Here is a 15,283-nt window from a genome sequence, read left to right as displayed (position 1 = left end):
CATGAATATCTGAGGTCAGCCTGTAGCACTGTAGGATTTATTAGGGGACCTTAAGAGTGAGTTTCAACTAACTGGAAAAACTCTTTATTTGGCACCTCTCAATTCCTGAAGGTGCAGGATAACTGGGATTCTACTGTACCCATATAATGCCCACAATTCATCAATACATGATAATCCAGCACAAAATACCCTCATAGATACCCCAAAGTTCCCACAAAATGCCCTGAATTAATCAATACATAATAATCCAGTCCAGTGTAAAATACCTACCAAGATGCCCCAAGTTAGTCAAATAATACAGAACCCACCAAAAAAGTCCACTTAATGATCAGAATTTGTCAATACATAATAATCCGGTCCCAAATGCTCAGAAAATATTCTCTAAATACCCAGAATCTGTCGGTATATAATAACCCAACCCAAAATAGCCTCATAGATATCCAGAGGTCATGGCAAAAAAAAATACCCCAAAAATCCAAAGACTTTTAAGTGGCTTAGAATTGACCTTGATACTCCAGGACTTGGTTGACTAATCCGCTGTTTTTCTCTGCTCTTTTTCTTTCTTGATAGATCGATCTATTACAGTGAGCGGGCATATCCGGACCCCTACATCGCTGCTGCTTCGGGCATTGGACCAGTCGCTGGGTATGGGGTGAGTAGCGGTGTATTATTTTGTTGTTTATTTGGTGGTATATTCTGTCTGGAAATGTTTAGCTTTCATTGGGTGTTAAACCATTTGTTGGGTATGAGGTAAGTACACTTGTTTTTTTCTTCGAGGTGTTTTAGTGTGTTTGAATTACACTAGTTTGCATCTTTTTTTTTCAATTGTATGCTGTTTGAGGTTTATTTTAATGTTTTGATGCCCAATGTTGGTAGCTTATGGGTATCATGTGAGTAGAGGTGTTTTATTCTGTTTGTTTATACGTACTTGCATATGCTTTGAATTGGGTTTATTATAGTTGTTTGGTTAATAGGCAATGTGTGTTTTGTCTGAGGTGACTGTAGCTTCAGGCACGAGCTAAGCACAGTACTGTTGTTTTTGTCTGTTAGGAATGGTATTTCTTTTTATAATTATGTTTGGTTAATGTTTAAAATCAATCAATCTATCTATCTGTTATGTTTTATTGTACACTATATAAATTGAATGAATTAGTTTATGTTTTAGTGTGCTTTCCTGTTTTATTTCTTTGCACATTTACATTTTATCATAAAAATCACAAGCATTTTATTTTAGACAATGGTTTCAATTATACCATTGTGTTTACTATATTTTTCCGGTTTATTTTATTTTAACTTAACCTAACATAGCATAAACTAAACTTGTTCTCTCTTACAGGCTGTTTACAGAGGCTCCTACAATCGCTTTGCACCATATTGAAGAAACCCGCATTCATGTGTGTGTGTGTGTCTTCATAAAACATGACAATTGCTGTTCAGATTTGCTCACTAGAAGGTAATTCATCACGACTGCGTTTGGAAGCGTTGGAGGCAGTGGAAGCAGCGAAGGCAGTAGTCACTTCTTCCAATGCTTCCAGATCGAACTTCACCTCCCAAGGAAACAAGGTGCGGCTTCCGAACCCTCGACTGTGATGTCTCTGCAGTATGGTAGATTAACTATAATTTATGGAGTCTCTTAGAGTATGACATAGAGAGATCCTAAACTGTGGGGTCTCTGTAGTATGGAATAGATTGACCCTAAAGTTTGGAGAGTTTGGAGGATGCATAAATAGGGAAGCCTTAGGAGGATGGCATTACAGTAATAAATTTGCCCTAAACTTTGGGGAGTTTGGAGAAATGCATAACTAGATTAACCCTCAGCTGTGATCCATCTTAGAGTATAACATGACAAGAAAAAGACCCTAAAGTGAGAAGTTTGTGGAGGATGACATGAACAAAATAACTGCTGATTGAAGCCGTCACATCAAGTCACAACATTTAGTTGGGGGAGTTAGTCTGTGTTTCTGGTGAATCTCTCTGTATATGGTTGTTAATGGTTAATCTATATGTTATTGCAAATTTATCTGTTACGGTGTAATTTACATTATGTTAAGGTGGACTTTGTAACAGTTCTTAACAATGAAACATAAATCCAGATAAATATCATATTTGTTATAAATAATAACAGAATGGCAGCTATTTGAAGGTAATTTTCATTTCTTAAGAGTTTTAAACAGTTTGTGATATAATGTAATGAATTGAAGGCAGCTCAGAATTTTTTTATGCTCTGTAATTTTAGATTTTACAGGCTGGATGCAGCTCAAAGAGTGTTATGTCATGTGCTTCATGAGATTATAGGCTAAGGCAGTCAGAATGTGTTACATCAAGAATTATTAAAGATGTTACATTGAATAAGTTACCTCAACTGTTACTTATGATGATATGTAAATGAAGTATATAAGAGGTTTTAGGCTTCATAATGGCAGTGTAACACTTAGTAATGCAATGAAACTGAATACAACTTGTAATACTGTATTTTATGTAATGGGGCAGTATAACATTATGCACTAATGTAACTGAATGTAGCTGGTAACAGATTGTAGATAATGTCAGGTAAGTGTAACACCTTGTAACAATTTTAGTGATGTGAAGGTCTTATAACACCTTATAATATAATGTGAGTGTTGTATCGGATGTCAGGAGATATGAAGGAACATCTCATATTGTAACAATGTGAGTCATGGCAGATTTAGGTGACATCAGGCAGGTATAACATTGTAATATCTCATAATTTTAAGTTGATGTGACAATGACATAACACTGTGTAACATAACAGATCCTCGGGGATGTAGAGATATATGTAACACCAGATAACATAAGAGATTTTACTGTGACGTGACGGCAGTGTAACAGTCAACACAGCCCGTGACATATTGCGTGATATTAAGGGCAGTTTATCACCCTAAAATGTAATACAGTGATATCTTTGTTACCCGGAGCAATTGGTGCTGAGCACTTCCGGGAATGAGAGATTTCTGGGTAGTGAGACGACTCTCTCAAAGCCGGAAAAAATCCCTCATCCCAGAATTTTCTGGGTAATGGAAAAATGTTCTCGGAAGTTCTAGAAATTGCCCATTACATCATCTCTCGAACCCAGAAAGACATCCCCCAACCCCAGAATTTTCCGGATACCGGAAAACTTTTCCCGGAATTTTCGGAAAATGGCCTAATTTTCATCTCTCAAACCCGGAAAAAACTCCCCCATCCCCGGAATTTTCTTGGTCATCAGGAAAATTTTATCTGAATTTTCCGGAAAATGTGCCCCTCAGAAAATCGTTCCCGAAGCTGGAATTTTCCAGAACTTCCAGCTTTGAGAATGATTTTCCGAGAAAATTTCAATTCTGGCTATCGGAGCGTTCTGGATTTGAGGGATTCCGGCGAATGGAGATATTACTGTATAACAGATTTTAGGGTGACATGAGGGCAGCATGACACAGAAAGCAGCAGCTTGCAACAGGTATTAGATGACGCTGGGGGCAGTGTGACACTCATCGCAGCTTGTGGGTTACTAGGTGAGCTAAGGGCAGTGTGACACTGAATGCATCTCATAACAGGTACTAGGTGACACTGAGGGCAGCGTGACATTGATCGCAGCTTGTACTAGGTAACACTAAGGGCAGCATAACATTGCTCATAACAGGCATTAAGTGATATTGAGGGCTGCATAACACTTCATATTGTAACAAACGACAGCTGATATCTTGAACTTGAGGGGGTGACAGTCAGGCTCTGTTATGAGGCGTTACGGCAGGACAATTGGCAACACAAGGCCAGAAAATAACACCATAATGCATTAGTAACAAGCCCATAACAACTGTGTAATTTACATAAATCCTGTTACTGTAAATTGTCTCTTTTTATGGTGTTTTATTCTATGTTTTCTTTATTTATTTTTATTTTTTGTCCTCGTAAATGACACATTTTTTACGATGGTGAATTGTAATATGACGTAAAATGATTTTTGTCATAAATGATTTTTTTTTTACAATTTTGTATTAGTTACAAGAAAACGCATACAAACAATGAGTTTCTCCATGTTTGTAATCGATACAGCGTTTGTTTTTCATCTTAGATGGCAGAAAAGCATTTTGTAAATGTAAAGAAAATGTAGTGTGTTTTAATGTCTTCAACGAATGTATGATTAACTCTTACCATTTCTTGTACAGTGTAATTGTAAATCACTTGTCTGTTTACATTTTATTGCGTATTATTCTGACGTAAATGTGTATTGTTTAAGTAAGTGTAAATCTCTCCGTAAATGATGATATTAATAGAATCTCATTTTAAGGTAAATGTTGTATTGTTTGTAAAAAGAAACAAGCGCACATAAAAGTAGAAATGTGTTTTTTCATGTTTGTAAGTCAAACGTGTAGTTCTACGTCTCACGTTTGTTTAGTAGAATTATGTTTTCTGTATGTTTGTAAATGAAGTGAGTAGGTATTCAACCTTTGTGTTTGTTAATGGAAGTTTTAATTTTTGTGTTTTCCTTGTGTTTTAAAACACTCAAGTGCAGCTGTTAAGAATTTACTTGTCTTTACTTTTTACAACAACAAAATGCAGCACTACTCAAATCACGTGTTTGTTCAATGTCATTTTAGTAAAAACAAACATAGGTGTTTTAATGTGTTTTTTATGTATGTTTCACTCAAATGCGAGAAGAACCCAAGCCGTTCAGGTCACAACATTTGGTCACAAGTTTTACACCCTTTTGGACATGAGGGCCACAGGATAGAGCCTGAGAACCCTTAAAAGTGTTAATTATTATCATTATCGTTAATCTTATTGCAATTCATCTTTTCTTTTTCTTATAAAAAAATATAATACACACTCCATTACTAATTTTTTTTATATAAAAAACAATGGAAAACGGCATGTGGGTTCTCTAATATACCTCTATAATTACATTTTTTAGGTCAGTATAATTAGTAATTACCATTTAGTTATCTTTGTTAATTATAAGCTTTTAAAATCAAAGTCAATTTATGATGCGCACAATCATTTCCTCATTAGTGGAGGCGGTTGGGTATGCCCTATTAGGCCTAGGCAGTGTGGGTACAGCACACTGTAGGACATTGAAATTTCAGTATAATTGTGTCCTTTTAGGCTAATTTAGGGGCAGTGTGTATACAGCAGACTGCAGTACCTTGAAAAGTCAGAATAATTGTGCCCCTGAAGGTCATTTTATGGGCAGTGTGGATAAAGTTCACTGGGATGTTGAAATTTGGTTACAGGAGGCCCATGCACCATACCTGACCAACTTCACTAACCCAAACTGTAATGTTAGGTACCCATTCACAGGTGGGTCAGCTGGGGGTGCCCCGGAATAAAACCAGAGGCCTAATAAGTACTCATTTACAGCTGGGTCAACTTTGGGTGTCCCAGGATGGAACCAGTGACCAATTAGGCATTCATTGATAGCTGGATGAACTGGGGTCACCCATCTCATAAATGGGTAAATTTTGGGTACCCTGGGATTGAACCAGCGACCCTCAGGACTAGAGGCAAGTGCTGTATCAACTTAGCCACTGAAAATGTCCGACAGTATATAAAAAATGCTCATATGACATTAGTTATAAAGATGATATTAATAGTGTTAATTAAGTTGTAAGTTGTAGTGTTGTTGTGGCACTGAAGACATGTGTTATGGTGTTGTGTGTGTGTGTGTGTGAGAGAGAGAGAGAGACTGATTTTGTGTGCTGAAGAGAATGTGAGAGAGTGACAGTTATAGTATTGCTATGATATTAAAAATGTGTGTGTGCACGTGCGTGCTTGCGTGCGTGCGTGCAATTAAGAGAGAACGAGATTATTTTGAGAGGTAGATAAATAGATTGAGAGAGAGAGAGAGAGCAATATTGCAAATCTCATAGAAGCTCAGGAACAAATAATTGACCTGACCTGACCTAGAATATACTCATGAAATCTTACTATAAAATGGCGCACACCATAACACATGCCTCTTCCTATGCCCAATTTTACCCCATGTCCCAATATACCCCATTTCACGACTTATTAAAAATCCCTATTTAATGGCAGTGTCCTGGTAGCTATCGTGTGTGTGTGTGTGTGTGTGTGTGTTTGTTTGTGTTTTGGGGTCAAATTTACTTGCTAAAGACAATTTACAACATGGTGCTTGGTTGAAATTGGCTTGTAATTGTGGTTGGTTATCCAATTTTGCACAAATTTGCAGGATATTGTGCTTGGTTATCAATTCTGCACAAATAATACATTGAATTTGCACAACTTGTTTCAATATTGGGAAAAATCGCACAATATGGTTCAAGATTGAGAAAAAATGCACAAATGAGTCAAAAATTACTCGGATTTGCTCTAGTTTGTTGAAGTTAGCAAGAATTTTAACAAATTGAAAAAAATCTGATGATAGATCAATATTAGCAGAAATGTTATCACAGTTGGTAAAAATTGGATCAAAATATAGGGAAATAACAAATTGGCAAAGATTAAGCAAAAATTGTCCATAAAATTGTAAGATTTGCAAAAGAATTATTTATAGTTATTTAAATTGGTAGAAAATTAATATGGTAGTATTGCAAAAATTGGTAGAAATCACAAAAATTGAATGAAATGTGCTCAAAATACATAAAATTGCACAAAATTGGTATAAACTTACACAAGTTTGGTAGAAATTGGGAGAAAATCGCACAAAATCATTCAAAACTGGGTTGAAATTGGGAAAGCAAATTATATAAACCCGTCAAGTGCAATAATACATCTGTGTAATTTTTCAAGACGTGTTCAAACAGTAGATGTCCATAGAATTGATATTGACACCTCGGAAGTCTGTAAAATCTATTGTTAACATCCGAGATTCTGTAAACCAATGATTGACACCTCAGAGGTTTGTAAACCAATGATTGGCACCTCAGATGTCAGTATTATCACTATGACACCTCCTCAAATGTCCGTATTATCGCTAATTGACACCTCGAATGTCCGTAGAAATAGAGGCAACTCACCACAGGAAACGGGAACTCGTCACAACCAAAGAATTTCAGTATTTGTGTTTTTTTTAACTGGCAATTTTTTTTACAGGTTTTGTAAATTGGGAAATATTTTAATTTTTGTAATTTCATGATTTATGACATTTTGGTTAATTTTGGCCACATGGCAATTGGGTTGAGTAGGGGCACTTCACCCTTTATCTATCTATCTATCCATCTTCTCTAATGGGTATTAAAACTTGTATTTATTTTTGGGCCACATCACAACTGGGTCAACCAGAGGCACCTGGGACCCTCAATTTTCTTTTTAACCCCCAATTCTTAAGACAATATATAGAAAGTCTTCCTTGATAGATAAAATGGGTCCCATGATATGCCTATAGGCCCATTTGGGACAGTTAGCTGGGCACTGCACTGGACATTTTCATTTCCTCATCTGTAAATTTAGGTACCAAAAATTTACAGTAAAAAAAAATTGTAAATTTAACGTCCAAGAGAAGAAAATTACACCGTAACTTGTCAAATTTTCCTGTGTAATTTTTTGTGTAAATTTTAATTTTTGAAGACCATTAAAATAGTTTTAGGGAATTTTAATTTTAATTTTTAATATAAACTCATTAAAAAAATTGTACAAATTACTATGATGTTTTAATCTCTATAATAAATATTAATGATAATGTGTGTTTTTGTAACATTTGGAAAGTTTATGAGGTTTTATATAATATATTTATTTGTATATGTACAGTAATATACCCTTGCTGTTTGAGGCAGTGGCATAGCTAGAGTGTGTGCCGCCCGGTCTTGAGTTTGCCCCCCCTCCCGTGCCCCCACAAAAAATACATATTGCACAGTGACTCACTCATATATATATATATATATATATATATATATATATATATATATATATATATATATATATATATATATATATATATATATATATATATATATTAAATAGTTTGTGTACCATTATAATATTACTGTACTTTCACATACTCAAATATAGTATGCTTTAAATACACACCAAACATACTTAGACTTTATAAGTAACAGTTAAACAAAAAGCAAAAACGACATATAGGATAGGGAAAAAAGTAAAAAAGTGTAAAAAATTAGGACCATCTTTATTTCTGAAATGAAAACTACAACTTTCTACAAAGTAACTTTTCTTGTTTTTTTGTTGGCAAATTCTTCAATGACATTGTCAAAAACTATTTCATCTGTCAATTGTCGCTCTATAGACAGTATGGCAAGATTTCTCAACCGCAAGGTGCTCATAGTAGATCTTAAGTAATTCTTGATCAGTTTTAGTTTCGAAAAACTCCTCTCACAGGTAGCAACACTAACAGCAATTGTGAGGAAAATCCTCAGCATTATTACTATATTTGGAACCGAGTTCCCAAGGTTATACTTTTGAATAAACTGCAAAAGTTCAAGGGGGCCTTCTTTCCACGTCTGTATTCTGTCTTTAATAGTTATAGCAGCAACAGCAACAAAATGCTGAAGTCTTTTTCTCTCAACGAGGAACTCCTCTTTATCAATGTCGTCGTGATCGTGATCTATTTGACACTCATATTTATCATCCAAAAGATTCAATGGGGTAAGGAAGGCATATTTCTCAGCAAGTTCATGAAGCTGTTGAAATCTCAAAGTTATTTCTTGGATCACTCTGTCCAGCGAAGAAAACATTTCTCTCCTCAATTCAATGTCGTATGGCAATTCAGCATCTCGTGATCCTTCACTTTTGGGGGGCGGCACTTTTGGGTCTGCTCATCACCCATATCTGCAGCTACTGGAGACGTTAATCCTTCCCTTTGTATCGGCGGCAAGTTAATCCTTGTTGTGTCTGACCTAACACCTAACCCACACCCCATGAGCTCACTGGCGTACTTGTTTGAAGTTGTTTCCTTAATCCTCAACAGGTTACAGGTTGTGTGTGTGGCGGGGGGTGGGGGGGTAGGCGCATAGCAAGGGTGTAGCTCATGACGTGGCCGTGATGATGTGGGTCAGGTGTTAGGTCAGACACGACAAGGATTAACTTGCCGTCGATACAAAGGGATGGATTAACGTCTCCAGTAGCTGCAGATATGGGTGATGAGCAGACCCAAAGGTGCCGCCCCCCCAAAAGTGCCGCCTGGGGCGGGCCGCCCCCCCCAAAAGGGCCGCCCGGGGCGGGCCGCCCCCCCGCCCCCCCCTAGCTACGCTAGTGGTTTGAGGGGGTTAGGCTCAAAGGAATGGCAGGAAGTGGCAAAACTATGAATAGCAACTTATACTACCTTAGTGCACTACTGTATACCTATTCTGTGTATGAGAAACTTCAGATGCCAATACTACTACTGTACTCCTTCATATGTGGAAGTTTGGAGCTTGATGAAGAAAGCGACATTGATGACCCACCCAGCCCTGTCTCCTCCTCTGCTTCATCCAATTAAAATAGTTTCCATGCATCCTGTAAATAGAAAATTGTGGGGGACCCGTGTGCATTCAGCTGACTACATTAAAGTTAAGTGCACAGTCACACTGTTTCCATTCTTCATTATTGATTACTTTTACTGTACTGTACTGTATTTCATTTTAGATTTTATATGTATTATTTTTTGCATTTCCGACTTTCGACCATTATGACTTACGACCTGGATTTGGGTCCCTAACCCCGTCGTAAGTCGGGGAGGAGCTGTATATTAATAATTCTATTTTCTAACTCTTTCTGTCTATAGTTATCTATCTTATATTTCTTTGCTTATATTTTCTATTAATATTCTTTCTCTACTTTATTTCGTCTGTCATATACAGCTAGACCCCGACTTACGACGGGGTGAGGGACCCAAATCCAGGTCGTAAGTTGACATAGATAAAAAAAAAATAATTAAATTTTTCTTTTAAATAAAAAATCTACAATGAAATACACTACAGTAAAACTAATAAATAATGAGGAATGGATACAGTACAGTGAAAGTAATAAATAATGAGGAATGGATACAGTGTGACTGAGCACTTACCTTTAATGTAGTCAGCTGAATGCACATGGGGCCCCCATAATTTTCTAATTATACATGGAGACTACTGTACATTAACTGGAAACGTTTCGGTATAGAAAATGCTTGTCATTTAAAAAAAGAAAAATGGTCACAACTGTGGCGGTCGTAAGTCCCGACGGTCATAAGTCGGGGTCTAGTTGTATATTATTGTATTTTCTAGATTTTATACCTTTTCTTTCTCTCAATTTATTATTATGCCTTAGTTATATTCTATACCATGGATTAGTCTGGGAAAATCATGTCATTCTTACTATAACACTTATTATACTTACAACAGTAGCCTGCCATCACCCAGACTTTTATTGGAATATAACATCTTAGTGAACAGTTTGGTAGCGTGCTAGCGAGCTTCTAGGCACATGAGTTACAATAGTTATTTTCCGAGAACCAACGGGTAGAAGGAATAGAGCGGTGATACTCGTAGTTTACAAATTCAATATTTATTAACATAAGGAGTGAACAAGATGTTAATTAAGTACACTCAGACAAGACTGGACCACTTAGGTCTTACCTTACAAGTAGCAAAATAGACCTTCAAATTCCTGGTTACAACATTAACCAATCATTATATTATTTCATTGTCAATACAGAGAGTTGTGGGGTTAACGCAATGTAGGATCACACTAGGATGGAGGTGAGAAGGAAAACTCAGCTATGGCGTCTATATATATATATATATATATATATATATATATATATATATATATATATATATATATATATATATATATGTATATATATATATATATATATATACACAGTGCAGTACTGGGGAGTTGCAGTGTGGTGAGGAGCTTGATGAGAGGAGGTCTTGTCTGTTAGAGAGCGCTCCGCAGAATACCCTTCACAGCGAGGCTGTGAGCTTATGTACACGTCCGCCGGAAGTATACGTCGCTGGTGGCTGACCCCGCTCAGTGAGACACTAGACTTGTCAGAGAAACTTGCCGCGGGATCCGCTGATCAGCGACTAATGGCAGTGGCAGTTGTAGGGGGGAGTATTCACTACAATACTCCCCCTCCCCTACGAGCGCTGCAGGAAACTTGTTGATGGCAGGGTTGTCGACATACCTGAGATATGATGGAACAGCATCGGAGATGTGATGCTGCTCCTCGTACACAAGTTTATATACGGCTAATTGGCAATTCGGGCCTGTGCGCAAGACTTGCCAGATCACGCAGTAACAGAAATTCATTTAAACTTAAATTCAATTAAACTTAAATTTCTCACACAGAATCTAAATAAGTTTCACACTCTTTAAGTAAACCAGACACTATTTAAGTATTCCAGGCAGTATATAAGTACCACCAACATATAGGCTTTACTAAAGTACAGTATTGTTAGTGAATATAGTTACAATACTTTGTAGTGGATTTCTCCCTTACAAACGCTGTTTGTCGCTGAGTAGCCGACCCCACCAATTCCCCAGTGTATGCCTCGTGGTCTAGGTCAACCAGCGCCGCCATACACTACGGAGCGGGGGTCAACTACTAAGCCACGCCAACCCCCGCTATTTAAGACCTGACCTCGTGGTGATCTCTCTCTTTCAACCGACACCAACCAGCCAGCAACACACCTCCTCCTCCGCCGCTGCCTGGCGGCCCTCGCTCCTCCTCCGCCTGCCTGGCGGTCCTCGCTCCCGCCCGCGAGCATGGCGACCCACAAGCTGTCCTCCTCTGAACATCCTCACCAACCAGCTCTCTCTACATCACGCTTGTAGCCATGCTGCCTTCCCAGCACCAAGCTGCATTGTACATCCAATACAACATGTATACAGAGAGCACATTGTGAGTTTCCTTTCTCCATCCCATCCTGAGTGTGAACCAAACATCTCGAACTCCACAACTTCATAGCTTGCCGTTATGTAATAGAGCTATAATTTGCTTTAGTTAACCCAATGTTGGTAATTTTCTTCCGTGCCCGAAGAACGAAGTAACATTTTCTTTCATGTTAAAATCGTGAACTTCTTATGTTTTAAAGTAATTTGGCATGAAAAACTCATTTTATTTTCACAGACTCTATTAAGTGCTAATATAGTTTTATTTATATGATAATAGATGATTATTCAAAAGGCTATTTATATTTTAAATGTAAAATAAGTAATAAGGAGGTGAGCGCCATCTATGAGTTAGCAGCGCCACTAAACTATCATCAATGTGGGGGTGGGGGGAGGGGGGGTCACGTAAAGTTTCTCGTCTGGTGTATCTGGAGGTCCATCACTAACAATAGCAGCACTTGACAGTGAACGACGATGGAGGACAGACGTATTATATAACGAAGTAACAGCCCTGGAAATATCCTCCTGAGGCATCGGTAAGAACTTTGTTTAATAGTATTGTATCATATAAGTAACATTAATAATAGTGAGTAGTTGTTGGTGTATTAATATGGTGAGACAGTTTATTTAATGGTTAATTTAATCCATCGTGTTGGGTCTGCCGGCGAAGATAATGTTCACATACTGTATCGGTAAATTTTCACTCGTTGCTACTATAGTAATCAAAGTTAAAACATGTTTGGTATTGTTGCAGTTTTGGCCAATACACAGACTACTGTTTTAACCACCCCTAACCTTTAGATCTCCTTATTTGGGGTATTTCTGACCCCATTTCAACCAAGGGGCAAAGAATTTCAAATTATTTTAAAGTTTTTCCATACTTTTGGGTGGGACAACTCTAAAACGGGTACTTTCGATTAAATAAAACCAAAATACACAGGATAACCTAATTTATAAACTACTAGGGCATAATGGCCAAAGCTGCAATTTTGCCTTCTGTTTTTGCAATGGTTTTTGATGTGTTAGGAACGAATTTGATTTAATTTCTGGTGCAATTTAATAGTTTCGGAATTTAGAGATAATCGCTAAAAATTATTCAAAATATATATTTGACGACAGTATCAGAATTTTTAATTGTCTAAACTGCTTGATAGGTATATTACAAGGTCATTTTTCGTTAACCATCCATCACCTTTTTACGATTGTTTCTTGCCATTTAATAGATCTTCGAGAAACTAAATAATAAAGTCTAATTTAGCTCGGCATTGCTAAAGTAAATGATATTCGCTATTTATTTGTTGTGATCGCATTTTCTAAATCCCAATCTGATATGGTGACACAACGGTCAGGTTAGGTCAGGACGTGGCCCGTTAGGTCAGGATTTGGCCCATTAGGTTAGTGAGGACGTGGCTGGTAAGGTTAGGTTAGTACATAGACTTACTTTAGTTTTAACCTTTTTTCACACGAAAAATATAATTTTTTATCTATTGTTCTTGCCATTTTAGATGATTCTGACATTTAATTTTGGTGAAAATCACTAGTTTTCAGTCCTGCATCCCCACCCTACCTAAAGCTCTGCACTCCCACCCCTACATTGTTGGGGTGGAAGAGGGTTGGGAATACAAAAAAAAAAAAAAGAAAAATTGATTTGCCCCAAAGATAAATGTCTGAATCTAAAACCGCAAGAAAACTAGCAAAAAGGAAAAAAAATTTTTAAAGTGAAATAGGAGATGGGTGGATAACGAAAAAAGACCGTCTTATAGTGGGCATTCATAATTTGGGTAAAATTTTGGTATTGGCCATCGCTGTATTTGGATATCCGGTTAATATTGACGGCTTAACTAACGTAACCTAGGTTAGGTACCAGTAGGCTACGTTGTCCCCGATAAATCATATAATGTAGTGCAGTATTTGGTAAGTTTTTTTTTAAGCATTTCTGTGCACAAGATGAACCGTCCCAGATGTAAACAATAAATGCATGTGGTGTTGTAGCACACGGATATATATTAGTGTTTGGGATGGAATTTTTTTTTTAAATATTTAAAAAAAAAAATTCCTCCCCAAATTTTCATGCTGTTCATGGGGGTAAGAATTCATATTGTATGGAAAAATTTCTTAAATTTTCTGGTTAACACAAATTATTATTTTTTCAGGCACAGTAATGCCAAATGAAGTGAAGGTGAAACCAAGATGTGTGAGCGAGACAAAACTGCCCCATTATCAGTCCTTCTCTCGATTCTTTCTGTAAGTGTGAAGGAAGGAAAAGTATATATCAAGTTAAGACAGGATGAGCCACCATGATCTTTGAGGTTTAAGATGTTTCAACCAAAATGAACCAAGTGAGTTGTTTTATTCTTAACTGAAAACAAACTTGTGATTAGCATGAAAGAAAATGATCAGCTGGTGATATACTCAGGTGTAATTTGTGCTGGATGTGGGGTCTGTCATCATGGGTGAATACTTCTCTTATCAAAAATTTTTAAAAAATTTTCTTGCAGGATTTCCTTTCTATGATTGTTCCATATTTCAGACAATCATCGTTCCAGTCCTGGTGTAGTGCATGACCCCCTTAGCCCACCAGACGCTGTACTGAAACTATGTATTGAATTGGCCGCATCTGTTGTCATAAGGATCTCCTTGTTCAGAAAATATGCGTATTGGTGTTTCGGGTTAGTCTCGGATGTTGTTGGTTAGGTCAGGCTGTAAGAAATTTTGTTAATGCTCTATCAGTTTATTCAATGATGGGAAACCTTAATTTGACAGCAGTTGATTTTATGGGTAATAAATTGACACTAATTACTCGAATTTTTAAACTGAACAGGAATCCTTAATGAGCATGTAAAGAAGTACCTGTGTATGAAATTTGAACAAAATCCATGGTATAACCCATGTGCCAAAATGCTAGGTATTAGGTCAGGTTAATCACACAAGGCGATTTTTCGTTTTCGCCCCCACTGCTTCCGTTAATCTCACGTAAGACGATTGCTGCCATCTGTATAGTTCATACTCTGATGTGCACTTTATTTTATTACAAATATTGTTCCTCTAATCAAATATAATGTATTAATAAAGCCTCCAAGCGCGCAACTCTAGTATTCATAATGTATTTTTATTGTACATGTGATGAATTCCAGGAGATTTGAGCTACAAAAGTGTCAGCAGGGCATGTTAACTATAAATTTATCATAAAGGTGGAAAACTACAGTATAAGCCAGTGGCGGGTAACGAGCGTTAACTGTCATTACGTAATAATTACCCAGTAGTGTGTGTGTGTGTGTGTGTGTGTATTTTTTTTGACCAAAACAGATCACGACTCTACGTTAATTGCATTTGCTTCAAGGCCGTCCTCTGAATGTCTAGGATGCAGGTGGCGGAGCGGGTGTGGGGGGTGGTGGAATGGGTGAGGGTGGATGGTGTGGGGGGGTGGTGGTGTGGGTGGTATTAAACTGTTTGCTTCAACATAATAAACATTAAGTTTACCTCGAGGCTCAAGCAAGGTCTCGTAGTGTTATTG

General features: G+C 37.2%; 1 long non-coding RNA gene across 1 annotated transcript; it reads left to right on the top strand.

Annotated features, from left to right (window-relative positions):
• The first annotated feature begins 6 nt into the window (after positions 1-6).
• Positions 7-7,633, top strand: LOC121855434. The gene is made up of 2 exons (XR_006086792.1): positions 7-652; positions 1,337-7,633. It is a non-coding gene; the product is annotated as an uncharacterized LOC121855434 (long non-coding RNA).
• The last annotated feature ends 7,650 nt before the right edge of the window (positions 7,634-15,283 follow it).

This window comes from Homarus americanus, unplaced genomic scaffold (assembly GCF_018991925.1).
Source record: "Homarus americanus isolate GMGI-L3 unplaced genomic scaffold, GMGI_Hamer_2.0 scaffold2390, whole genome shotgun sequence".
Classification (NCBI taxonomy): Eukaryota; Metazoa; Arthropoda; class Malacostraca; order Decapoda; family Nephropidae; genus Homarus; species Homarus americanus.
Note: the sequence above shows the minus strand (reverse complement) of the source record. Positions and strands in the feature narration are given on the sequence as shown.